The sequence below is a fragment of the Coffea arabica genome, chromosome 2e (genome assembly GCF_036785885.1).
Source record: "Coffea arabica cultivar ET-39 chromosome 2e, Coffea Arabica ET-39 HiFi, whole genome shotgun sequence".
Taxonomy (NCBI): Eukaryota; Viridiplantae; Streptophyta; class Magnoliopsida; order Gentianales; family Rubiaceae; genus Coffea; species Coffea arabica.
The window spans coordinates 65407920-65434683 of NC_092313.1; the positions used below are offsets into that span (position 1 = coordinate 65407920).

The 26764-nt window shown below is 33.3% G+C and overlaps 1 long non-coding RNA gene across 1 annotated transcript; it reads right to left on the reverse strand.

Moving 5' to 3' along the window:
• Positions 1 to 11921: 11921 nt before the first annotated feature.
• Positions 11922 to 16439, reverse strand: LOC140037340 (uncharacterized). Its single transcript, XR_011841266.1, has 2 exons — positions 16078 to 16439; positions 11922 to 12367 (listed from the first exon to the last, which is right to left on the reverse strand). It is a non-coding gene; the product is annotated as an uncharacterized lncRNA (long non-coding RNA).
• Between the last annotated feature and the right edge of the window lie 10325 nt (positions 16440 to 26764).

Sequence of the window (26764 nt, forward strand, 5' to 3'; positions counted from 1 at the left end):
TACTCTTGACCCGCATGAGATTCAAACTTAAACGGCAGGAATTACATGTGATTTGATTTCCTTTTGAGATACGTAGGCAATTTAGAGAGCAATTTTTAAATTCAGTTACACCTCCCAAATCAAATCCTTTTTCTTTGTAAAAATCTTCTCTTTCTATGAAAATAAAATACTAATTTAAGTTCTTTTATTTTAGAAAAAATAAGAGATAAGAAACAAAAAGTGTTTTATTATTCGTAGAAATTTTCATTACACGAAAAAAATGATAAAAAAATTTCTGAGAAAAAAGAAGGGCATGTTGAAAAATCTAAATGTCAATTTTGTAATCTACTACAGTTATTTTACATGATTCAAGTGTGAATTTCATGTCTTTAAATTCCTTCGCTATGTCATCAGTTAAAACACTAGTATTTTCAATAGAGGAGAGTTCTCATGTGTTTGGGTTATCTCAATCTAGATCTTCTTGAAAGTTTCATACTTTTGATCAATAGTTGAGCTGATTTCTGTACTTTAAGTTCCAGTTGAAGAACTTTTTGCTATTTTTGATAGATTATAACTTTTCTTTAAGATTCTGCAGATGACAAGTTAGTTCTTTTTCCTTTGTTTTGACTTTCCCGAGTTGTGCAGTCACTTTAGAAAGAAGTTCTGCATGTGTCTCTTTACTTATTTTTTTTTCATGATGAAGATATCAGAATATTATATGTCTCTGCCTTGACGAACAATTCTATCAAGAAATCTTTCAACAGAAGACCAATGACAGGATCTGTCCTTGTAATTTCTGCAATAATTTTCTCTACACACTCTTTTAAAGAAGAGATTTGTTCGATAGCAATGTCAAGGATCTGCCCACGAAAATTCATCCACAAACTTTGCAAGTATTTCTTTCGATGGGTTTGGATCAATTTTTGCTCATAAAATTCTGAAACCAATGCTACCTTAGGCCTCTTTCCAATCTCGTGCGAACTAGTCAACTATTTCTTATGCATTGATGAGGTAAATTCACTGGTAGTGAATTGTCTTAGTATGCTAATAGCGACTTCATCACCTTTTTATTTGAAATTGTATCATCAGTTTCATTGGTGAATTGTTGCCAACATCTTCTCGACCGAATTCAAGAAAATATGGCTAAAAATTTATTAAAAAAAAAAAGAAAAAATTTATGAAAAAGTAAAAAAAAAAATTATTAAAAAAATTATAAGAAATGATATAAACTTAAGGGTTAATCACATTTATTCTCCTTAAGGTATACCCCATTTCTCAGTTTATCCCCTAACCTTTAATTTTGCTCACTTAACCCCATATAGGACAAAATTGCCCTTGCATTATTTTGACTTTTCATTTACCTTATTTTCCTTTCTTTTATTTCTTTTTCTCTTTCTTCTTTATTTAATTCTTCCTTTTTCCCACAAAAATCTTCACCTTAATGATTGAAATTAAAAAAAGGAATTGCAGAGATCTATCTTCTCCTAAAATGATTAAAAAAATATTCAAATCACTTTCCTAAACTACAATTTTTTTAGCCTTTCAATTCTTTTAATTTTGAATTTTCCTCTTTCCTTTCTAATTTCTCATTTTATTCCCAAAAAAATATCATAAGATGAAATTATGACCTGATTAATAATCATCAATTGAAATTTGTGACATGTGGCATCATACAAAAAATTAAAATTAATTTTTGATACCTTTTAAATCTTCACCCAAAAATATGAAATTACAAACTCAAAACAAAAATTTTCATTGAAATGGAGTTTTCTATTGGGAAGGATGAAAGAGAGAAGAAAGAGAAAAAGAATAAAAGAAAGGAAAACAATTTCATCTTATGATATTTTCTTGAGAATAAAATGAGAAATTAGAAAGGAAAGAATTGAAAAGCTAAAAAAATTGTATTTTAGAAAACTGATTTGAATATTTCTTTTAATGATTTAAGGATAAGATAGATCTCTACAATTCCTCTTTTTTAATTTCAATCATTAAGGTGGAGAATTAAATAAAGAAAAAAGAGAAAAAGAAATAAAAGAAAGGAAAACAAGGTAAATGAAAAGTTAAAATAATGCAAGGACAATTTTGTCCTATAGGGGATTAAGTAAGCAAAATTAAAGGTTATGGGGTAAATTGAGAAATGGGGTATACCTTAAGGGGATTAATTGTGATTAACCTTAAACTTAATTACCTTAAGTGGCGATACTCTAACCAATGATGATGTAAAGGAAATCTCCTCTAAGACGTACTCTTCTTTGATCAATCCCAATGGCAGTCTTAATTGCTACCACCGCTTGCAAATGAATGGATTCTTTTTTGAATAGATCTGATGCACTGGACTTGAGTTCCTTCTTTTTCAATAGTCTTGGTAGAATCGTGATAATCCAACATTTTAATTTCTGCATCTTCTCCCATAGAAATCATGGTTAAAGATTTTGAAATTGTTGATGGCATCTTCTTTATTGGAGTCGCTAGTTTTGTCTCTTTGACTGCCCGTTGAGAATCTTTTGAAATCTTATTTTTCGTGACAATACTTTTCAAGCGAGTATTAGTAATTTTGCCCTTCTTTAATGTAGATGCAGTAGGATCCATTCCAATTTCTATAACTCCATTGTGATGCATTAATTCATTGACAGAGGTAATCTTGCCTTTCTTTGATAATTGTTGAGGGATCTTAACTGTGAATTTAAAGGAAGTAGAAGAACCGCAATTTGGCCGTGTTGACCACTAGGCATCGTAGTTTTTTGTGATCAATGAATGCTTTCTATGCATAGGCATAGTCATCCTAGATCGTGTTTACATGCGAATTGAGAAATCTCATAGTTGAATAGTTTCACCCAAGGTATAGGTGTGAGTAATCTCCTTCAAGTTATTTAGAATATCCTGACAGAATCCAAATTGCCTACTAAATCTATAAGGATTATATCTTTCAATATTAAAGATATTATTCTTACGTAGAGTTAAATAGCAAGATCGTTGACTGATAAAAAAGCTCATAAGCCTAGATGATAAGAATCCGTCGTCAATCAACACATTTTCTTCATTCTTAGTCCAACATAATCTGGAAAGCGTCAAGAGAGTTATTTCTTTGAAGACTTCCTCAACTTCTGATTTACCATAAAATAATATCATTTTCTCACCACTAAATCTTGTTATGCGCGCATATATTATTCTTACGTAGAGTTGAATAGCAAGATCGTTGACTGATAAAAAAGCTCATAAGCCTAGATGATAAGAATCCATCGTCAATCAACACATTTTCTTCATTCTTAGTCCAACATAATTTGGAAAGCGTCAAGGGAGTTATTTCTTTGAAAACTTCCTCAACTTTTGATTTACCATAAAATATTGTCATTTTCTCACCACTAAATCTTGTCATGCGCGTATAGTAACTACTCATTTGATTATTCTCATAATATACGTCGAAGTATTGGCCAATCCAAGTATAGACGTAATAGATCGGAAAAGCAACCCCATATTCTCCAAGATTAGGGGCGTAAACGATTTCCCTCAACCCGTTATATTTGCTTGCAAGGACGGAAACTACAAGGAAAATTTTTTTTTTGTGGCTATCAAGCATGCAACCTTGAAAAAACTTGGACGAATGCGATCGACTTTCTTGCTTGGCAAAAGAAATTTACAAATCTAATATGTTATGAATGCCGCAATGTAGGTTTATTTTCTCAACGACTCTGGGATATTTAACGTGTCAAAAGAAATGTTAAAATCCTTTGTATCAGCAAAGTGATGAAACTCTACGCTTTTGGAAGAATTGTATGTCAGTTTTAGCTTATATGTGATCTTTCTTCTATTCGCGTTGTTCAAAGGAGCCCTATATCTAGCCTCTCCTTTAAACCAGAAACAAATCTAATTTTTCATCCACACTCCTTGGTTATTCGTCCAAAAGTGATAATAAGCGAAAAAAAGATGCCTGCAACTCTCAGGAAGAAGTGGCTTTTGTGAGAACCCTAAAATTGTCACATTTTCTCAGCATTTTATTTATTCTCACTTTCCCTTGTCAAGTGAAAATGTGTTAACCATTTATTTTCAACAAATGAAGGTTTTGATATTACGTGTATTTGGGTGAACGATATGTATATACGTGTATGTGTTGGAAGTACGGTTGAGCGCGGCAATTGAACTATGATTATTTTGTTTCTTTGCCTACATTTTATACTTTCCTTGGAAATATTAAAATGTCTATGCATTTTTACAAGCAAGTACAGTTTTAAATTCATTTTTCTAGTATGAGTTGGTGGATGTTAAATTTGAAACGCATTATCGATGTGGGGCCCGCTAGTGCGATAAATGTGGTGATTAAGAGTGAGTTTTAGATGATATTAAGTGTATGATTAGAAGTGATAATAATAAGTTAGTGAATTAGAAAATAAAACCCTAGTATACGCGATTTAAGGAAAAACGGGTTGAACCGACGGGTACCGTTTGTTATCGGATGAGTGCACCACTTGAACACTACTTTATTTCCTTATTCTTCTCACTTTTATTTCAGTAAAATTGGCCCTAAATATCTTCTTCAAAGGGCCGAAATTCTTGACCAGAAAATCAAGGAAAAAGAAACAAAATTGACTTCCAATCAAAAGGTGATACTTGTCACCTTTGACCCAAGTTCATTTCTATCATTTTTAACCTTCTTAAAGCTTCATTGAGTCTTCATTTTCTGCCTACCAGCCGAGAGAGAGAGGAAGAAAAGCCAAGAGAAAGAAACCACAATTCATCTTGAGTTTGATCCACTTAAGTGAGAAAACAAGAAATCTAAATCGATTAATCAATAGTTTGAGCGCTTGGGAAGTTTAAGGAGCCAAAAATTTCAAGGAGTAGTAGAGGATCACTCTTGCAAGGTCTTGTCTTGAGGTATAATAGCTGATCACTCTTTCTTTCTTCATTAATCATGATTAAGTTGGGTATTAATGTTAGAGTTGTGCTTGTGATTCTTGTTTCAAATGGTTTTGATGATTGGAGGGAGAAATATTGAGTTAGGATTTTGATTTATTCACTCATATTTCTTGTGGGTTAGGTGTTATATGGTGTATATGTATGGTATATAATCTTGTAAAGGAGAAAGTAGTGGTAATTTTAAGGTAAAAATGTGAATTATAGCTTGACTATAACAAAAGTCCAGATTTCTGGAAATTCAAGTTTCAGTTCTGTCCGGTTCCAGTTCATAATGTTAAAGGCCGAATTAGGCTTAACATAAAACATGAAAATTGTAGAGAATGATGTTTTATAGGTGCCTGCAAAATTTCAACTCAATCGGAGCAACGTAACATGTAAAAAGACAAAAATACCCCTGACTCTCATAAGTTTAGTCCAGTGGACAATTTTGATATTTCACAACACTAACCGTGTCTGTTCACCCTGATGTGTATTGAATTAGCCTTTGGCCAAAACACAAAAGTTGTAGTGATATGTCTTAGCTTTCCAACGCCCCTAGAATCACCTTGTTTGGACTTTGGTAGCCTGAGTTATTGTCATTTACGCATAAGGCGGTTAACAAGCCCGAATGTGAGATTCTAGTTCTGTTATTTGAGATTTTGACTTAGATACACTACAAACTGGACTGAGTGGTCTTCATTAAAGTTGTAGCTCTTTGTCTTAGCTTCGAAACGGTATGAATTTCAAACCAATCCGATAAGCGTAGCTTCAGTTGTGTCCGTTACGCAAAATAACATCAAATCTGTCTTTTGTTTCTTGACTCAACCTTCATTTCCGCACATGCTCCTAGCTTGATTTTGTACTTGTAAGACTTGGAGCCTATGGAATGGCTATTGAGATAAGATGATTTTGTATATGATTTTGGATTTGATTGAGGAAAAGAATGAAGTTATAAATGGCTGAAAAATAGGTAAATACGAAGAGCGTGCTGCCCAAATTTACGCTCGAGAACTAGGTCGATATACTTGCGACCTGAGTAAGACTTGAAAGCGAATACCACGTGAACCATCTAGGGTATTTATGTTTTCTTTGCCACTTCGACTCAAATAGTGATTTTAAAGTTTTACAAGTGAGTCTAAATTTTACAAATATTTTACTTATTACTTATGTCCTCTTTTCACTACCAAAATCATATTTATACTTTATACTAGTACGTATTCGAATTTTCTTTGAATCACTTACATCTTTGATGGTTGAAACATAATGTGTTCTTTTGATTATATTAGGGTTCCTTGGTGATTGAGAGTGTTATTTGGAAGGATATTTTGGACATTATTTTACGTAAATAGGTGAGTGTTCCTTATTGTTATGTTACTCTTGACTATATGCCTTGTTCCATGTTATGGATATCTGATTGAATGTTAAATGCTTTCAATAATTGCTAAAAATGAGTTTTCTAGGCGAGTGTGTACTTTATCGCACTCGACCTAAATGAATGTGAAATTTTCAATGATTGAATGATTATATATGCATGAATGTAAGCCATTGGCTGAACTGGGCGTTGCTCTTCGTTACTGATCGACTCGAGCCAGAAGCGGACTCGGTCGGGTGATTTAGTGACCCTGGGTGAACGTTTGGTATACTCGAGTATTACCTTGTTGTCGGGTGGAGTCCGGCCAACGTCCGGAAGGGGGTGAAATGAAATGAATGAACGAATGTCAATGCAAATGAGGGTTTTACTTACAAAAAAGCATTTTCAAATAATTGGAGGAATAAGGGGAATGACAGGAGAACGAACGAACGAACGAACGAATAGCTCCCTGTGAGCCCGTATCCTTTTAATGAATGTGTTATTATCGCTTTCCATTGTAAATGTTTCTTGAACTATTGATACTCTATGTTTAATGTATTGGATTGATTGTTTGATTATGTGTTCGAAACCTCACTGAGCTTTTAGCTCAGCCCTTTAGTTTTGTTTTCCTTAACAGGGGAAGGCGAGTAAGGACGAGAGTTCGGTAGAGACTAGCATAAACTAGTTTCTTTGATTTTGTAATGGTTCTCACCCTAGTCCTCGGTACGGGTTGGATGTATGGTAAATTGAGAACCTTTACATATTCGATGGTTGTACTCCCTTTTGAGATAGTAATGTACATACGTTTTGCTTTAAGTTTTGGATCGTCGTTATATTTATTCTTGTGGGTTTATTCTAGTTTTGTTTGAGGGTTGAAGTGAACGACTGAATCCCAACAAGAGTTGGACAGGCGGTCCGCTGACCCCTTTGGTTCGCCTTAGGGGGAGGTGGGGCTGTCACAGCTTTCCGTCCTTGTCAGAAGTAAGAAGTTTTTGAGCTGAAGGGACGACTTCATCGAAAAGTGAGCCATCAATCAAAAGATCACCAAGTCGATAAAGGTTCCAAAGTGTGATGGATAATTCCCTAATAGGTGTATGGAGTGTATTCGTCGAAGGACACCAATATTTGAAGAAAGCTCGTAAGATATTTTCACAATAGTCATAGGAGAATCTTGACGCGTAGACAGTTTCAAATATGTCGGTACGTGTGAGTGTCTCTTTATGCCTTCCAAGGATGTCCTCGATCGATTCCCAATAGTGAGAAATAAAGCACGCCTCACCAAAGAAGGATGAAGGAATCTTCCATGTAGTTTTATCAATATTGAAACCCACAAACAGAAGCGTAAATTTGGCTATTTCTGGATCTCTATTATGAAGCGACGAATTTAATACAACCACTTCCTCTTTCCTCGACGTAGTGAAAAAAGTGGATGGCACTACAACTTCCTTAGTCCACTTATTGGTCCAATCTTTAAGATAAAAGCATCATTCAAGGGGTATAAAAGCAAAGGTGCCGATTGTTGGTTTATTAACATATAACGACAAACTTTTTAACTAAGATCCTCCCCGTTCATCCGTCAATGAAATATGTGGCAACAGCGTGGCATAGTCTTTAATTTGCATGGCTGCTAAAAAATACATATATAAATAAGTTGATGAAGAGAATATGTTTATGTGAAATTTTGGTAATCAAGTTACCTAGATAGCTGTCCTTTTTTTGATGAGCTCCGGAATTCACTTTTCAACCTCGTGGCTGGTTGCCTAAAAAGGAATAACTCTACAATGTTGAAATCAAATTCTTGAATGTGCAATGTTTTAACTGATGGGGAAACAAGCAGGTCAAATATGATGTTAAAGATTGGATTTGAAATAAATTAAAACCATGCTGCAAGATGATTAGAAGGCTATGTTATCGTACGAGTTCAAAACATAACGTGCGTAACATGCAAATCTCAAGTACCAATCACATTCGTGACACTAAGGATGAACCAAAATAAACATGCAAAAGTCGTTGCCGAAGTTTGTTTCAACAATTAAGTACTGAAAGTAGAGTTTTGGATACCTAATAAACAGAAAACGGTGTCATTAGAACGCAAATAGTAGGTAGGTACCAATTTGGTAGTAGCAATAATGATTGATACTAAACAACGGAAATAGTGCTTGATGAACGAGCAAGCAGTAGCAGTAATAGCAATAGCCACACCGGCGATAATTCAATGAAGCAAGGAATAAAACTCGTTCAAGTTCTCTATTATTAAGGAATTTGTGGCCTAGACTTAGCTATTTATAATGAAAAATTGACCCTAAATCCTAGAATTTAGTCTCTGTAGCAGTTGACAGACTTTTGATTGAAGAAAAAAAATTCCTTCCAAAGTCTTTGTAAGTTTTTTTTTAACTCAATTGGGAAGATGAGTTCTGCGCTGAAGGTGGTCTCCATTGCAATTGGGTTTCGGACTTCTAGATTGTTTGAAGTTTGAAACTAACAAGGAATGGAAGTTGTTAATTCAAGAGTTCTAGTCGTATTAGAGGAATTATTGGTGATTTGTCACTTTAGTTCCCAAGGCCGAGAAAGAGAAGTGGTTTCGAATTTTGGAGCAGTGGAGTTCTGTGTGTGATTGGTAGACAAGATGCATGGAAGATCAATTGAATTTCTATGTTATAGAGCAGTTCATATTTGAAGTGCCATGCACGTGAATGGTTAGGCATGCAATATGCATTGTTTCATATATGAACATATTGGGTTTCTTAGAGACAAATGTTTATAATTAAAGTTGATGGCCATCATTTTTTAAATGCCAGTAGAAGGGAGCATAGAGTCCGGTTTCCTTATTGTCTCAATACTATGATCTCCAAAATATCAACGTGTTTGCTTAAACAAATTGGGAGATTATAAAGTCAAAACTTGTATGTTCAATTGTTACTCTTCGCAAACAAGTTTCAAGGGGGCATTTGTAAACAATGAAATTTTAATTAATTCTTAACATTATCATTGGTTTATAAATTATTTCTATGACTTATTTTTAGCCAATTGGATATTGCCGTATGTCGTGCACGCTTGAAAGTTGTGCTATTCGTCAACCAATCATGTCTCTCCACATGTTAAGATGAGATGTTGCGGCCAATTAAAATTGTTGGAATATCTCTGCTAATGAAATTGTGCCATATCACATGTCTCTATGACTTGGCAAAATTATGGATAAATATGTAAATAATTATTTCTTTATTAAAGAAATAATATTTAGAGTTATTTAATCCATGTAGATATCTTATATATTGTAATAGTTTGTCCAATCAAATGGAGCCACATCATGTGTCCCTACAAGCCTAGCCAATCAAGAAACTACTCATTGGTATTGTCTCTTTATTAATAAGTACAAAATGAGGAGATAATATTTAAACTAGCACAGTCCTGATATAACTACATATCTTGCAAGACAAGTAAAGTGATATACATGTTTTCAACCTCTACCTCATACTACGACTATAAAAAAGGGGGTCTCTCTACCAAATGGAGATCAAGACACATCTCATGTGCTCAAGTCTTTTGAAACTCCAAGTAACAAAGGCTTGCATCTTCAAGTTCTTCAAGTCATCCATATATTAAGACTTGAATTTTCAAGTATCTTCTAAGTTATTCAAATCTTCCATATCAAGATTTGAAGGAATCAATGGTTGATCCAACAACAAGCCGCGAAACCCTTGGATTAGCGTTTGAAGAGAAAAATAGAAGGAAACTCTCTACAAGTTTGAGAAAATCACGGAGACTGTACTCACATATTTTCTTAAATTTATATATTGCATATTTGTCGTGTATTTTCTTGGCTTTTGCAGACTTAAAATTTTATCGCGTACAAATACATCAAAGGGAATGCAGGAACTACTTGCGTGAATTCAAATCTCAACAACTGTATGCACTGTCATATTCAAGTTGTCTCGAGCTTGTAAATTTCTCCACAACCTGCCAAGTGAAGTACAAATTCAATTTCATGTTTTTTCATTTTTCAATTTTTTTTCAAAATTTTTTTTCTTCTTTTTTTTTCACTGGCTACAAGCAATAACTTGAATCACCTTCAACATCCGATTCAACTTTTTCTTCCAAACTTCTCAATTTATAGAGGTACACAAAGTTTTATACAACTAATCAACACATTCCTTTGATGCAAGATTCCAAAGTCACAAAATCTAATAATAAAGGCTTTAGGGCTATAATGAGGGTAACATAAAAAAGAAAAGGGCTAAGCTCGAAATGGTTAACTAAGGATAAGATACTCAAGGCGGGTTTTTAGAAAGTCAAAAAGGGTTAAACCTGTTGCCCTTGTCATTTTAATGCACAAATTCAAAATGTAGTCTCAATATGTATAACAATACAAGTTCTAGAATATTCAAACCATATATGATATAGCACTTAACAAGATAATGGAGCAAGATATAATGAAATGCTTATAAGCTCCAAAACTCACAATGACTTGTTAAAATTGAGTTAAACCTTGCACATTCATCATTGAAATCCATCATCAAATCAATAAGATAATAATGCTAGCAAAAAGAATTTAACTATTCATCCTTGCATCTTAATCACATTTCAACTTGATAATATAATGAATAAGAAAAAACTAAAAAAAATATTCACACTTTTTTTTATTTTTTTTCAAACAAGAAAAGCTAAACAAGAAACCACAAATTGAACTAAAAAAAATAAACAAGAAAAACTCGAAGCAAGGATTTTTTTTTAAACGAGAAAATCCACGAGTAAGAAAACACCAAGTTGCATAACAATTCTCCTCCCTCACACCTAAACATTACATTGTCCTCAATGTATGAAAGTAAATAGAAAGGGAAAATAAGAGGACTTCCTTGACAAAGGAGAGCAAGTGTTGTCAAGCTCTAAGTGTGAGAGGGAGTGAGAGGTGTGAATCCAACCAAGGTGAAGAAAGCATCCAAGGTCCGTTCCATCCGAGACATTTGCTGCTCAATCTTGGAGAGGCGATTATCCAACTGGTGAAATTGATCATCAAAAGAAGAAGAAGTTGGCGCTACAATTGAGGAGTCAATTCCATCTACAACTCGAGCAGTACGGGAAGAAATGATAGGCTTAGGACCCTGCCTAACCATGAGTTTAATCTCTCTCGGTGGTGTAAACTGATAACAATCATCTTTATACTCAATGACCCCCATCCTCGCTAAACAAACCAAATCCAAAGGTTCTGACTAGCAAGCAACATGTAAATCTTTATCTTCATCAAGGTTTAGCATACCAAGTTGGATAGCCAAATTAGTGATAAGGGAACATAAAATGATTGGCTTATTTTTCTTTGTGAGCATCATTTGAAATTGTGTCGCTACCCAAAAATCAAAATTTACTTTGACATTGTTCAACATACATCAAATAAAATAAAATTCAGCTTTTTTCATAGTTCCTGAAGCATCCTTCCTCTTAGAAAAAATTAAAGGCCAAAAACCTTTGAATATATTTCAAAATCGGGTCTTTAAAATAAGAAGTCTTAGATTGACTAGGATCATATCTAAACTTATCAATTGACATCTCTTTCCAAATCCTGACATAATAAGAAGCAAAGTGTTCAATATAGTCACAAACACTCGCCAGACATTCCCTAGATTTAACTAAATGTTCATCAATGAAACCTAAGTAGTAATTAAACTCAGTAATTGAGTGACTCAAATCAACCCCAAATAACCTAAAACTAACCACATTTGGAGTATCTAATGAAAAGTTGTCCGATTTCACAAATTTGAAAGTACTATAAAATTTTCAATACAATTCAAGCAAAGTGGGATAATTAAGTGTCAAATGGTGCTGCCACCAAATTGCTATAAATAATCTTTTCACCTCAGTCAAAATATTTAATTGTTCCAATGTAGGAGTATGAATGTACTTAAAAGAAGCAAATGTTTGAGACTTCAAAATGTGTAATGTATCTATTTGTTCCTTGGTGAGTTGAGTAAGTTCACCCCCTAATTCGGAAATAGAATGTGGTAATACTCCTTTGATGATGCCAATCTCGATTGCTTCTTAGGCTCTATTGGGACTCCTCATTTCTTATTCAGTTCTAGAATCGATTGGAGAGTCTTGGTTGGAAGCTTGGTCTTTTTCTTGGTTCCTCTTGTTTTGGCCATTGTCAAATTTGTCCTACAAAATAAGAAAAGGTTATCAATGAAAATTTTTTTTTAATAATAATTGTTGACGGTTTCTTCAAAGATGTTGGGATTGAGTTCCATTAAACAAATAGCAATGTAAACCTGTGAAGCACAAATGGTGACTAATAACTGACAATATGCAAAGCAACTAGTTAGGCAACTTCCAACAAATTTGAGAACAAACTTCAAGAGCAAATAAGTTAGGCAACTTCAAACGGTGGCCACTGAACAAACTAATTGCATTCAATTTCTTGGTTTCTAGCCGACAACAGCCTTGACAATAGCCTTGAGAATCAGTGGTAACGTCGAATGCCAGCAAGCCAACACCAAATGACAACGAACGTAGATGGAGATGGCGAAGATTTTGCTGAATAGATGACAACTCCAAGCAACTGGGAAGCAACGATGTTTGATGGTTATTTCCCCAAAACTTGAAGTTTCAATTAAAGCTTGTGAGCCACTGCAATCTTTACGAACAACTTGAGTTTTTTGTGGCTTTAAAAAGAGAAAGAAGAAAAATAGTATTCACAATGGAAAAGGATTCTAAACCAAAAAGGAATTGTTTCTTGTTTCTTTTTTTTTTAATGGAAGAAAAGGATTCTAATAGCTGCTAAGAAGAAAATCGAAAGAAAAGTATTCTAATAACTGCTAAGAAGACCAAAGTAAAAAAGGACTCTTTTTTTTTTGGTATTTGAGTGCTGGGTAGAAAACTTCATCTTGTAACACTTGGGGCATGATTTTGAAATTTAGTCTTTCGATTGTCGCGCCCCATTTTTCGCGATGAAAATAAGTATTTACAAAAGATGTGATTTTATTTAAAAATAAGTGAAAAATGACCTAGAATGGGTCTTTAAAGAATGCGACAGTTTGGATTCAAAATTTAGTCTAAAAGGGTTTTTAAGAAAAAAAGGACTCATCACTTGGTATTGAGTTTGGGTGTACCAAATCACCAAAAAGTATTTTTGATAAAAATGAAATAAAATAAAACCCTTTTCGACAACTCCAGGTCTTTGAAAAACAAGAGAAAATGAGTTCGGGAGTCACGGTTGAAGAAAGGAAAGGCAAAGGCTCGATTAATTCAAACATAAGGCACCCTCTCAACCTAGTCTAAATTAGTTGCGAGGTTTAGTCAAAAATTTTCCTAATCTAACCCTTAAATTTATCACGTTTGAATGTTTCCTACATAAATGCAAATCTAAATTTATAAAAACGTCGAGAGGGACAAAATGTCCATTCAATAATTTAATTAATACCAATCGCATTAATTACGAAGGTCAAAATAATTCCTTAAATAGGTCACGAGTATGCGAATGATGAAATTAAAAGAAAAGAAAGTTAAATTATATATATAGATATAAGTGACCAAAGAATAGGGAATGCAACATAATGGGTATGGGAGGCAAAAATTCGTGACATAATTTTCTTATACAGGAGAATATTTGAACTAAAAAGTTATAATTACCCATTTCTCATATTTGAAGAATAATTCTCCTAACATGAACAAGCAAATGAACTAATTTATTTTACAATTTCTTAAATGAGGTGCAATCCTAAATGATAGGAGACACATATACAGGGTAGGTGATAATATAATAAGAAATATCATGCAAATGAGAAAGTATTCTAAAATAAAAATATGCAGGAAAATGTAATGAATGTCACACAAAAATGAATCTAACGCACGAACGATCTAAGAGTCTAGCATTGGACTAACCCATTTCTAAAAATCCTTACTAGCGTTGGACTAGCAAGTAAGCGGAGGGAGAAGCCACAACTAGCGTTGAACTAGTGCGGTGACGTCATGTATTCTTAATACATAGTAAGACAAATAAGGTATAAATTAAAACAAATAAACATGTAAGAGCATGTAGCACATAACACATAAATATAATATCTATATGCAAAAATCCTAACAAAAGCGAATAAAGCACATAACACATAAGCCACATAACACGCAAAAACCTATCTATTACAGTGGGGAGTCTAACTACAATCTAAAATGGGAAAATAAAAAATCCTATCTACCCTATCTATTACAATAGGGGACCTAATTACAATCTAAAATGGAAAATATAATAAAACAAATCTAGGTATCCTATCTATTATATTTTTGAGATATTTAAATGCCTCTCAAATAATTATAAAAATTAACTAAATAAATATAAAAAAATTTGAATGAACATTTAAATCAAATAAATAAAGCACATACAAATATTTAAACACATAGGAACACGTACGAGCACAAAAGAGCACGTAATTGACATTGAAATACTAATAATAGGGGTACCTCTCTTTTGAAGTGGTGACTAAATGGAGTCAAATTGCCCTATTTATACTCAAAATAAACAAAAAAATCATGACACCAATTTAATTGAAAAATAATAATAATGATAAAAATACTAAATTCACTTTAATATGTCAAACGTAAAGAAATTTAAGAACATCTAAAAATTACAAGTTAAATATATTTAAAAGTAACATAATTAGCTATTAAAGAAAAGAAACAATCATAATAAAGAGAGCTAAAATTCACTAGGGACTAAATTGTAAAATTAAAAACTTTTAGGGTCAAAAATATAATTTTTCTAAAGTTTAAGGGTCAAAATTAAATAAATGATAAAGTTCAGGGAGCAAAGCACAATTATTTTAAGGGTCTAAGTGAAAGATATTTAAAATTTTCTGGGTCACAATAAAATACTCCAAAAATAAAGGACTAAAATGAAAATTTTGGTTTCTGATTTGGGCAAGAAAAAAGCCATCAGGCCTTTCTTTTATTTTTTCTTGGGCCGGAACCATCCGGCCCGGAAGAAACAAGTGGGCTATTTTTTATGAAAATAAACACAAGCCCAGATGAAAAAGCCCCAAAGAAAGAAGGCCCTAACCCAACCGAAATTAAAGAAAATGGCCCATCAAACAATAAACATTTGCCCAATTCTTTTTTCTTCTTTTTCTTTTCTTTCCTTTCTTTTTTTTTTCTTTCCTTCTCCTTCTCTTCTTATTCTTCTTTTTCCTTCTTCTTCCACTCGAGAAGCTAAAGCTTACTTCCTGCTAGCGGCTATGGCCGCCTCCCATGGCACCACCGCCGAATGCAGGCAAATTTTCAGGTCACCAAATTTTGTCAAAATGCATCATTTCACTCGATTTTTTGCGTAGATTCCATTTTTTAAGTTAGTTTTTACAAAAAAAAAAAAAAAGGACCCGAAAGTAACCAAAATACTAAGAAATCAGTCCAATTTTTATTTTTTTTAAACACTCAAATCTTCACCAAAAACCACATAATTTATACTACAACACTCATTGTGATTTTTACAACATAACTATGAACTGAAATCAATAAAAGCAACAACACATATGACAAAATTAAATCAAAACAGTCCAAAAAAAAAAATCCTTCAATGCTTTTAAGGCTCAAAAACTCTAAAACTTTGGACAACCAAACATTTTCGGACCTACACTAGCAAATGGTCATCTATTTTGACAAAAAAAACATGCACAATGTTCAGCTTTTTAATTCGTTTTTCCTTTTTGGCATTTTATCAAACATGTAGCATGCATACACAAAAGCTATTTCTCTTTCTTTAATCTGGCTTGTAACTTAACCTCAATATTTAACAGCACAACAGCAACAATAAAACCCAATAAAAGCAAGAGAAACTAGGCAATCAACATGAATTTAATTTGCTAAAAACAATTGAGAGATACCTCACCGAAAGTGGAGTTTCTTGGTTAAAATGTTTTGATGAAATTCCAAACCTCCAACTGTCCAATGGCTTGCTTTCTTTTGTGTTTGACTTGTCGGTAGGTGTGTGAAATTGAGAGGGGAGAGGAGAACCGAGAGGGAGAGGGAATTTGAGGGATCAGTTGCTAGTTTGTGTCTTGGGAAGAAGAAGAGAGAACCGAGAAATGTATTAAGAGTTGGAGTTTGTGTGTTTGGTTAGTAAAAAATGATGGTTTTTCAAATGACAAGAAAGATGCATGAAATAACATGATGGATTTTTACCAAAATGAGAAGAAATGTCAAATGGGAATTGAGTGTAAAAATGGGTTAATAGTGATTTCGGTGAAACAAAATGATTAGGATGATTTTTTATTTCTTGATTTTTTCCCTTTTTTTTCTTTTTTTTTTCTTAAAACCAATCTACAAAAATGAGAAAAAAGATGCACATTAAAATACAAGAAAATAAATAACTCATTAAATAGAAAAAATTCAAGGAAACATTAAAAATTGACAAAAATTTGGTGTCTACACTGATAATTTTCATCAAAAGACTTGCTTTTCAAAGACGTGGGACCCACTGTTTGCAGTAAAGTCGTATGACATTTTTCTTTCATACTTCAACTAGAATACAGCGAGGCACGTGCTATCAACTATAACTTTCTAAAAAATTATTTAACTTCCCATTTTTTGCAATTGGATGCCCAAGAATAAAGGACTTTTTGTCTTCTGTTCCATAGATGCGATAAACTTGTCGTAGCGTCTTTAAACCTAACAGAAAAAAAAAAAAAAAAAAAGAGTTCATGAGCATTGAAAAAAAAGCACAACTAAAGAGCATTAACGAACACAAAAAGAAAGAAAAAAGTTAAAATAAAATAAAAGAAATAAAAATCAATTGGGTTGTCTCCGAATTAGCATCTTTCTATAGTGTCTGGCTAGATATAATCCAAATCCTGCACAATTATTCATAGACTGGATCAATCAATGAATTTCCTCAATAGTAGCAATTTCAGAAACATCAAGAAAATGCTTAAGACGATGACTATTAACCTTAAAGATTTTGTTAGTTTCTAAACTTTGGATCTCAACAACACCATTAGGAAAACTATTCACTACATAAGGTCCAACCCATCGAGATCTCAACTTACTTTGCATGAATTTCAATCTTGAATTGAACAATAATACCTTTTAACCCATAGAAAATTTCTTATTAAGCAATATTCTATCATGAAAGTATTTAGTGTGTTCTTTGTACAGCCTTGCATTGTCATATGCTTCCAGGCGAATTTTTTCCAACTCCTAAAGTTGGAACTTCCTTTCCTCTCCAACTCTATCTGTATTCAAATTATATTAATGGCTATGTTTGGATAGCCAATTTTTCCGAAAATTTTTTTCGCTTGCATCATAAACATATTTTTCAATTCAGCTTTTTATATTCCAATCACCTTTTTATCTCACATACATCACATCACAAAAAGTGTTACAGTAATTATTCCAAATAATTATTTGGAATAATTCTCTATCCAATATTGTTTAACTGCCCAAAATGCACGATGTTCAAGTGCAACTGGTAAATGACACATTTTATGATAAACCAACCTATATGTTGACATTCCAATGTCTTATATGCTTTGTCGTATGCCCATAACGCGTCATCCAACTGTGAACTCCAATCTTTGCGATTTGGATTGACTCATTTTTTCAAGATATTCTTGATCTCTCAATTCGAAACTTCAACTTGCTCGTTGGTCTGAGGGTGATAGGGTAAGCCAACTCAATGATGCACTCCATATTTACACATTAAAGTTTCAATAGTGCGATTACAAAATTGGGTACCTTGATCACTAATGACTACTCTTGGAACGCCAAACCTATTAAAAATATTAGATTTGAAAAATTCTGCAACAATTTTAGAATCATTAGTTCAGATCACCTTTGTTTCTACCTATTTCGACACATAATCCACAGTCAACAGAATATATAGAAAATCAAAAGAGTTAGGAAAAGATCCCATAAAATTCATACTCCAGACATCAAAATTTTCACAAAATAAAATAGGAATCTCAGGCATTTCATTCCTATGAGATAAACTTTCAACCTTTTTTGACATTTCTCACAGTTTTTACAAAATTAGTAAGCATCTTTAAACAAAAGTTTGCCAATAAAATTCATAATCAAGAATTTTTCTACACATTCATTTTGGGTCAAAATGTCCACCACATGCATAATTATGACAATGCATAAGTATGGAAGGAATCTCTTCATTAGATACACATCTACAGATGATCTGATCTGAGACTATTTTTCATAAATATGACTCATCCCATATGTAATACCTAAAATCTTTTATTATTTTATCCCTCTTAGCCTTACTCATATCATTTGAAAATTTATGAGTCACTAGAAAATTAACAATATCTGCATACCAAGGTTCCTTACTCTTAAGATGAAATAAATGCTCATCAGAAAATACTTCAGATATGGGTATTGGTTCCTCTTCTCAAATCAATCTACTCAAGTGATCTGCTACAGAATTGTCAACTCTTTTATGATCTTTGATCTCCCAATCAAACTCTTGCAGTAAAAGTACCCAATGAATGAGTTTTGGCTTGGACTCCTTCTTTGCAAAAAAATATTTTAAAGCTACATGATAAAAAAAAATTGTTATTTTCTATCCCAACAGATATGATCTAAATTTCTCAAAAGCAAAAACAATTGCCAAAAGCTCATTCTCCGTGGTGGTGTAGTTCCATTGAGTTGGGGTCAATGTTTTTGACATATAATAGATGATATAGTTACACTTCCCACTTATTTACCCGAGTACTGTACCAACAGTATATTGACTCGCATCACACGTGAGTTCGAAAGATAAACTCCAATTTGGAGGTTGAATGATTGGTGTTGTAGTCAACATTGCCTTCAACTTGTGAAATACCAACTTATAATCATCTCCAAAATGAAATGACACTTCCTTTTGAAGTAGACGGGATAATGGGTATGCAATTTTTAATAATTTTTTGATGAACCTCCTGTAAAATTATGCATGACCAAGGAAACTACGAATCTCCCTTACATTAGTTGGGTAAGGTAAACTAGTAATTAAATCAACCTTAACTTTATCAATTTCAATACCCCTAGATGAAATAACATGGCCCAAAACTATCCCTTCTTTCACCATGAAGTGACATTTTTTATAATTAAGAACCAAGTTGGTTTCAATGCACCATTGCAAGACTTTCGTTAAGTGATGCAAACATTGATCAAAAGAATTGTCATAAATTGTAAAATCATTCATGAATATTTCAATGCAATTCTCAATCAAATCAGAAAAGATACTCATCATATATCTTTGAAATGTACCTAGGGCATTGCACAATCCAAAAAACATGCGACGGTAAGCAAAAGTTCCAAAATGGCAAGTAAAAGTAGTTTTATATTGGTTTTCTTGAGCAACACTAATTTGATAATACCTAGAATATTCATCAAGAAAACAAAACAAACATTTACCTGCCAACCTTTCAAGCATCTCACCAATGAAAGGTAAGGGAAAATGGTCTTTCTTTGTTGTCGCATATAGCTTTCTAAAATCAATACACATTCTCCAACTATTCTGAAGTCTCATTGACACTAACTCATTTTTCTTATTTCAAACAAGCGTAATTCCTGTCCTTTTAGGAACTACATGTACTGTGTTTACCCACTTGCTATCGAAAATAGGATAAATAATTTCTAATTCCAATAGTTTAAGAATTTCCTTCATCACTATCTCTTTCTTCATTGGATTAAACTTCCGTTGCTGCTTCCTTACTGACTTTGCATCTGTTTCAAGTAAAATATGATGCATGCAAATTGAAGGATTAATACCTTTGATATCTACCAATGTCCATCCGATAATAGGATTGAAATCTTGCAAAACTCATAATAGTTTTTCTTCGTGGACCATTGTCAGATCACTTGCAACGATGACCGGTAAGGTTTGATTCTCTCCCAGATAAGCATACTTCAAATGCCCTGGTAATTCTTTCAACTTCAAATTGGGTGTCTGTTCAACAGAAGGCAAAATTTTCTCAATAGAAGTGGATAATTACAAATTTGAGTTAACTAACCTGTCAGGAAATTTAAGAAGTGATTGTAGAGTCATAATTGCTTCTTGTATAGCTTCCTCATCCTTAAGTTCTACTTCCACTTCTATCTTGCTATGCTGTAACACAAATTTCAACTTGTCTTTCACAAAATTTTGCTCAAAGTTAGTTTGGACAATGGAACTAGTAATACCAACATAATTAACAGACTCAATATCCTCTGAGTATCTCATTGCATAAAAATAATGAAAGTAACTATATTTCCATCAAACTCTACAGATAAAGAACATTCATGCACATCAATTTTTGTTCTAACAGTACTCATGAATGGTCTACCCAAGAGAATTAAATATGAATTGACAGAATAGTCATCATCCATGTCAATAATGTAAAAATCAGCAAGAAAAATATGTTCATTAACTTTCATTAGAACATCCTCAACTAGGCCTTTTGGATAAACATTAGACCTATCAACTAGTTGAATTATTATCCTTGTATTCTTAAAAGGTCCTAAATTTAAGGTTTTAAATATTGATAAAGGCATAACATTAATGGATGCCCCTAAATCAAGTATATCTTTTTCTATTCTTTTGTTGCCTATAATGCATGGTATTGTGAACATATTTGAATCCTTGCACTTTTGAGACAACTTCCCTTGAAGGACTGCTGACACATTCTCACCAACCCTTATTTTGTCATCAATACTAAGTTTGTTTTGGTTAGTGCATAATCCCTTCAAAAATTTTGCATATTTCGGTAACTGCTTAATCGCATCAAGTAAAATGTTAATCTTAAATTTTTGGAATGTGTCCAAATTTTTCTTCTCAGATTCCTTCTTTGTTGCTTTAGCCATCCTACCAGGAAAATAAGGGTCAATTTCAAGTGTTTTAGAAGCATCGCATTTATGTCTTACCTTTTTAATTGAATGCTCTTTCTTCTCAAGTTCTTCATTTAATTTTCTTCATGAATTTTTCTTGCTTGAGGTACTAAGGACTGCATTTCCTTGCCACTATGAAAGGTCATCAAACTTGCACTCTCTTTTGGGTTCGAAATAACCTAAGCTAGTATTTTTCCTTTATTATTTTTAAAATTGTTCATTGAAGATGCAAATTGTGACATTTGTGTCTCCAAATTTCAAATGTTGGCTCGGGTTTCTTGTGGAAATCTCTGTAACTCCTGTTGCATTTGACAAGTACTATTAGCAAGTGATTTAACCATATCCTTAAGTGAAATACCTATATTAGAAGTAAATGGTTGCCACACTGGTGGTCTCACTTAAAAAGGTTGTGGAAAACCTAGCAGTTTTGGAGCGTAGCTGAAGTTGGGGTGATTTTGCCACCCAGGATTGTATGTAGGTGGATACGGATCATTCCTCCTTTGCGGTGGTCTTGAAAAACATCCCACAGCATTTGTCTGCTCATGAAAATATTCTTGAAGAGCGGACACATGTCTTTTGGGTGTCTAGGAGCAGTACAAATCCCACATACTTTTGCTACCTGCGATTACCTTACAGCCATTTGGCAAACCAAAGCAGTTAGTTCAGATATTCTATTTTCAAGGGCAGAATGATTTACCTCATTTACCCTTCTAGTGACTCCATCTGTCCTAGCACCGAACTGTTGAGAATTTTCAGCCATATTAGAAATCAACTTTGTGGCTTCATCTGTTGTTTTATTGACTAGAACCACCACTAGCTGCATCTACCATGCTTCTATCCATCAGTGACAATCCTTCATAAAAATATTGAATCAATAGTTGGTCGGGTATCTAGTAATGTGGGCAACTAGTACATAGTTGTTTGAATCTCTCCCAGTATTCGTAGAGGGATTTTCCTATGGTCTACCTTATACCACATATGTCCTTCCTAATGTTAGCCGCCTTGGAAGCTGGAAAGAATTTCTCAAGGAACTGCTTTTTAAGTCCTTCCCATGTGATTATAGATCCCGATGGCAAGTAATACAACAAATCTTTAGCCTTGTCTACCAAAGAAAAAGGAAAAACTCGTAGTTTGATTTGTTCTGCCATAACACCTTAAGATTTCATAGTCGAATACACTACATGAAACTCCTTCAAATGTTTGTGTGGGTTTTCACTTGCAATACCACAAAAAGTAGGCAATAAATGAATTAAACCCGATTTAAATTCGAAAGCTTCCTCAGTTTCCAAATATGTGATGCATAATGGCTGCTGGTTAACATTTGGAGTTGCGAGTTCTCTCAAAGTCCTTTGAGCTACCATCACTTTCTCTAATCCACTTACGGCCTTTTCCAAATCACAAAATGATCTGCTTATGTCAACAACCAAATTAAGTTTGGGAGAAGATGGTGATAAAGCTTGTTGCTTATGCAATTTAGCTTTCTTAGCCAATCTCTTGGCTCTTTTCTCAATCTCTAGATCAAATTCAAGCTTTTCTATATGGAAAGATCGAGACATAAAACAAAAATAATTAAAATGTAAAGTAACAAATCACTTCAAGCACTAGTGTTCCCCCACAACGGTGCCAAAATTTGATGAATGTCAAACCATCAAAATTTATTAAATATCAATTACCTACTCCCTAAAAGTTAATGAGTATAGTGATGAGTAGGGTCATCTCCTCAGGGAACTGGTAAATTTTTACTCACAAAAATGTGCAATGAATATTATGGAGGGGAAAGTTGTAGAATTTTTTAAAATTATAATTAAAAATGCAAGAATACATTAATTATCAAAATCGAGTTAAGAAAATAATCTTGGCAACGGTTCACTCAATTGATCACTGATACCAGTAATAACTCATATGTTCACAAATAAATTGGTTATAGCAATTCAACAACCGTCGAACTACCAATCTCTTCTTAATTTTTCGGTAGTCAAGAGACGCTCATTAACTACTTCCTTTGTAAAGTAGATAATCCTAGAGACACTCATAGGGTTTAATTTATTCACAGCCTTAAATATTAAAGAGACCCAATTCTAGTTAACAAACACATATGCAGGTTTATTTAAACTAAATTAATTATTCCCACAACATAGATTAGACACTTGTGAAGTAATGAAATTGTGTCATCTGCCACTAATATTAAATTATCCAGTATTATGAACTTGTTGTCTTAATTGGCATTAAATTATTCAAACAATTGAATAGCTGGCCAAACTATTCAACTAAACCCAAATGATAGTAACCAGTGAAATATAGGAAATAATTAAATACTCATGAACATGTAAAATTAAAAACAGAAAAAATTAAAAAATCTCACAATTGATCATGAAACCGTGCCTTGATTACTCCTCAAGTAGACATAAATTTGGCTCCGCTCCATGAATAAAACGTGGCTAAAAATCTCCATAAAATTCTTTCTACAAGTCTTGTTCTGTAAAGCTTGTAAACTAGAAAGAAACCCTAACTAAGTGTTATTTGAATGTACGAAAGAAAAATCCAACTACTGGTCACATTTCTCTCGGCTCTCTTCAGTCAAGTCACGAAAGAGAATATAAAGAAAATGTCTTCCATGTCTTTCTGTTCCGAGTTATTGATCACATCTTGTCTTCCTTTTTTTTGTCCAACCGTAAATTTACTTTTCCTTTATTTTCTATCCTAATCAACTTCCAAAAACTTATATGAAGCTAGCTTATTGCAAAATAAAATGCTAACTAAACAAGTTCCCTACTCTAATAAAAACTCCTACCAAACATCCAAAAAATAATTCCAAACTTCAGAGATAATTTCCAAGTCCCCAATCTTCAGCTTCTCAATCTCTAGCGTGGACATGCTTTGGAGTAAATAGTCTTCTGGAAATTTTAACTTGCAGTGCCTTTTTCTACTCCAAAATCCTATAAACAACACAAAACACCAAATATAAACAAAATCCATCAATTAACATAATATCTGGCCAAAATTAAAATATTAACAAATAACATGCACAATTATCTCACTATCATGCATGCTCGCACAAAGAGCAGGGCCCAAAAAACTAGTTTAATCAATAATGGTGAACACAAGTCCAGGCAAAGCAATGAAAAAATAATCTAAGGGGACAAAGTGTAACACCCCAAATTGCAGGAGGAATGGGGCTAGTTAATCCATAAATAAAAATAGTTCTTTAGAGTTCTACAAGGATATTTTGAGGAAATTCAATGGGGCTTTTCGTTCATATCATGATCATGGGTTGGTTTTTTCACCCAAAAGGTGAATGTAGGAGAGAGTAAGCGTAACCTTTAACATATAAAATAGAAGTTTTCTGCAATTACAACCAATCTTAGGGGGCATAAGTGAGTTAACCCCTTTTAATTATTGAGCATCGAACTTTTTACGTACTAAATAGTAAATCCTCATATCTAGAAGATAAGTTCCCATATGTATAGGAAGTTCATATTTCTAAGCTGCTAGTATCAGTTAATGGATTTAGAAGTCGGCAATCATCAGTGGCGGATCTAGGAACTTATAAAAGGGGTGTGACTCAATGAATGTTGAGTACAATTACTTCACAAGTCTTGAAAAGAATAGACATTAAGTTTCTTCTATAAGCCAAAAGTGAAGGGCATGAGAAAATATATTATGAGATCAAAATTTCAAAGAGAACAAGAGAAGGACATAATATAAAAATTATAGAAATCACATATGGATTTAGTGCCGTTGGGCCGATCATCTTTAGGGTACCATAGGTATGGTTGACAATTTCGTATGATTGTCTTATTATTGTACTTTCTACATTATATGATGTACTCTCACATAAGTTTATTGTACTCATAAGTTTTATTCGTGTACACCATATCAATGCATAATATACACCTATCCCTGTAAGTGTACATCACAACGTACATAGCAATACACTAACCATACCGAACTCGACCTAAGCCAATTTTACTTGCTTCAATTCCCATATGCAGGAATAAAATATGGGCTCCGTTTGGCAAATGAGTTTTTTGAGTGTTTATCTAAAACTTTACTGTAACTTACTGTAGAAGTTGTAGAAAAAAATTTTAAGATGGAAACTTTTTTCCCTTTTCTTTTTCTTTCTTTTTTTTTTCTTTTCTTTCCTCTCTTCTTCTTCTCCCTTCCCTCTCCCAGCCGGAAGCAGCAGATGCAAAAAAAAAAAAAAAAAAAAAAATTGGCTTTTTCTCTCTCCCTCCTTCTCTTGCCCCCTCTACTCTCCCTCTCCCTCCCTCCCTCCGCTGGAAGTTGCAGCACCAGAAATGGGAATTTTTTTTGCTTTTTCACTCCCCCTCTCCTCCCCTTTCCCCCGCCACCTCTCCCTCCCTCCGCCGGAAGTTGTAACAACAGAAACAAGAAATTTTTTTTATCAGCTTGTGCTTGTGAAGGAGCAGTTAAAGAAGGCTTCTTTTATTTTGAGATGATGCAAAATGACTATGGAATTCTGCCAGGAATTGAGCATTACTTGGGTGTTATTGATGTTTTGGGTCAAGTTGGACACTTGGTTGAAGCTTTGGAGTTCATTGAGGATATGCCTTTTGAGCCGATCATTGAAGTTTGGGAAGCTGTTTTGAGTTTCTCCAGAGTACATGGAGATATTGACCTTGAGAATCATGTTGAGGAGCTATTGGCCGAGCTTGATTCCTCCAAGGCTACAGTTGATGAAGTGCCTACTCCATTGGTAGTAGGAGAGGGGAAGGGTGGCGAGGGTAGGAGAGGGGGAGCGGGAGAGGGAGGAAAGGGGGAGAGAAAAAGCAAAAAAAAAAAAAGTTGCATTTGTCGGAACAGGCATCGGAAGAGGTGGCTAGCGCGGCGTCGGCCGGTCTTGGTAGGTGACGAAGGTAGTGGTGGGTTGAGGTGGAAGAAGAAAGGAGGAAGGGAATTTTTTTTTTTTTTTTTTTTTGGATATTTTGAAGTATGTAGGTAAAAAATTTGAAGAAATTTTTTCAGATTACTGTAATTAAAGTTGATAAAAAACTGGTAAGATATAAACTTGAATAAAAAACCTATTTGCCAAATAGGCCCATGGTTTTTATTCCAACTCGACGCTAGACGAATAGAGCAACAATATTATGAATTCAAATAATAATTTTCAAATAATAAAATTAATATCCAAAAAGTTGAACGTAATATTATGAACTCAAAAAAATAAATATTATTTGCTTTTATTTATTTTTGAAACTTCAACTATATCTATGTCCAATCTTTCATTTATTTGTAATTAATTTTCTCCTTTTTCTGAAAAAGTTTGTATTAATTACAATGACAACTAGAATTAGTTCGAAAAAAGAAAACAATCATGAAGTTTTAGTATATTCGTTCCAATGACCATAGAATATTGGATTATTTTATAAATTTACTAATATATATATAATTTAATTATATATACATAGGTCTGGTATGAGTTTGAATTTGAATAATCATAGAAAAATCAGATCCTATCTAGACCCATAACTCTTTTAAAGGGTTTGGGTCTCAGCGGGATTTGAGTTTGAGAAATTAAATGCAAACTCTATCCAAGTACATTCAATTTGGATAAAATTCGATCTATTTGACATGCCTAAGTACAACCAACTTTATTAGTTTGCATTTAATGTCCCTTAAAGTGAAAAACAATTAGAACAATATATTTGACTTTCTTTCTCTTTAAAATTAAATAAGTAAATACCAAATATTTGT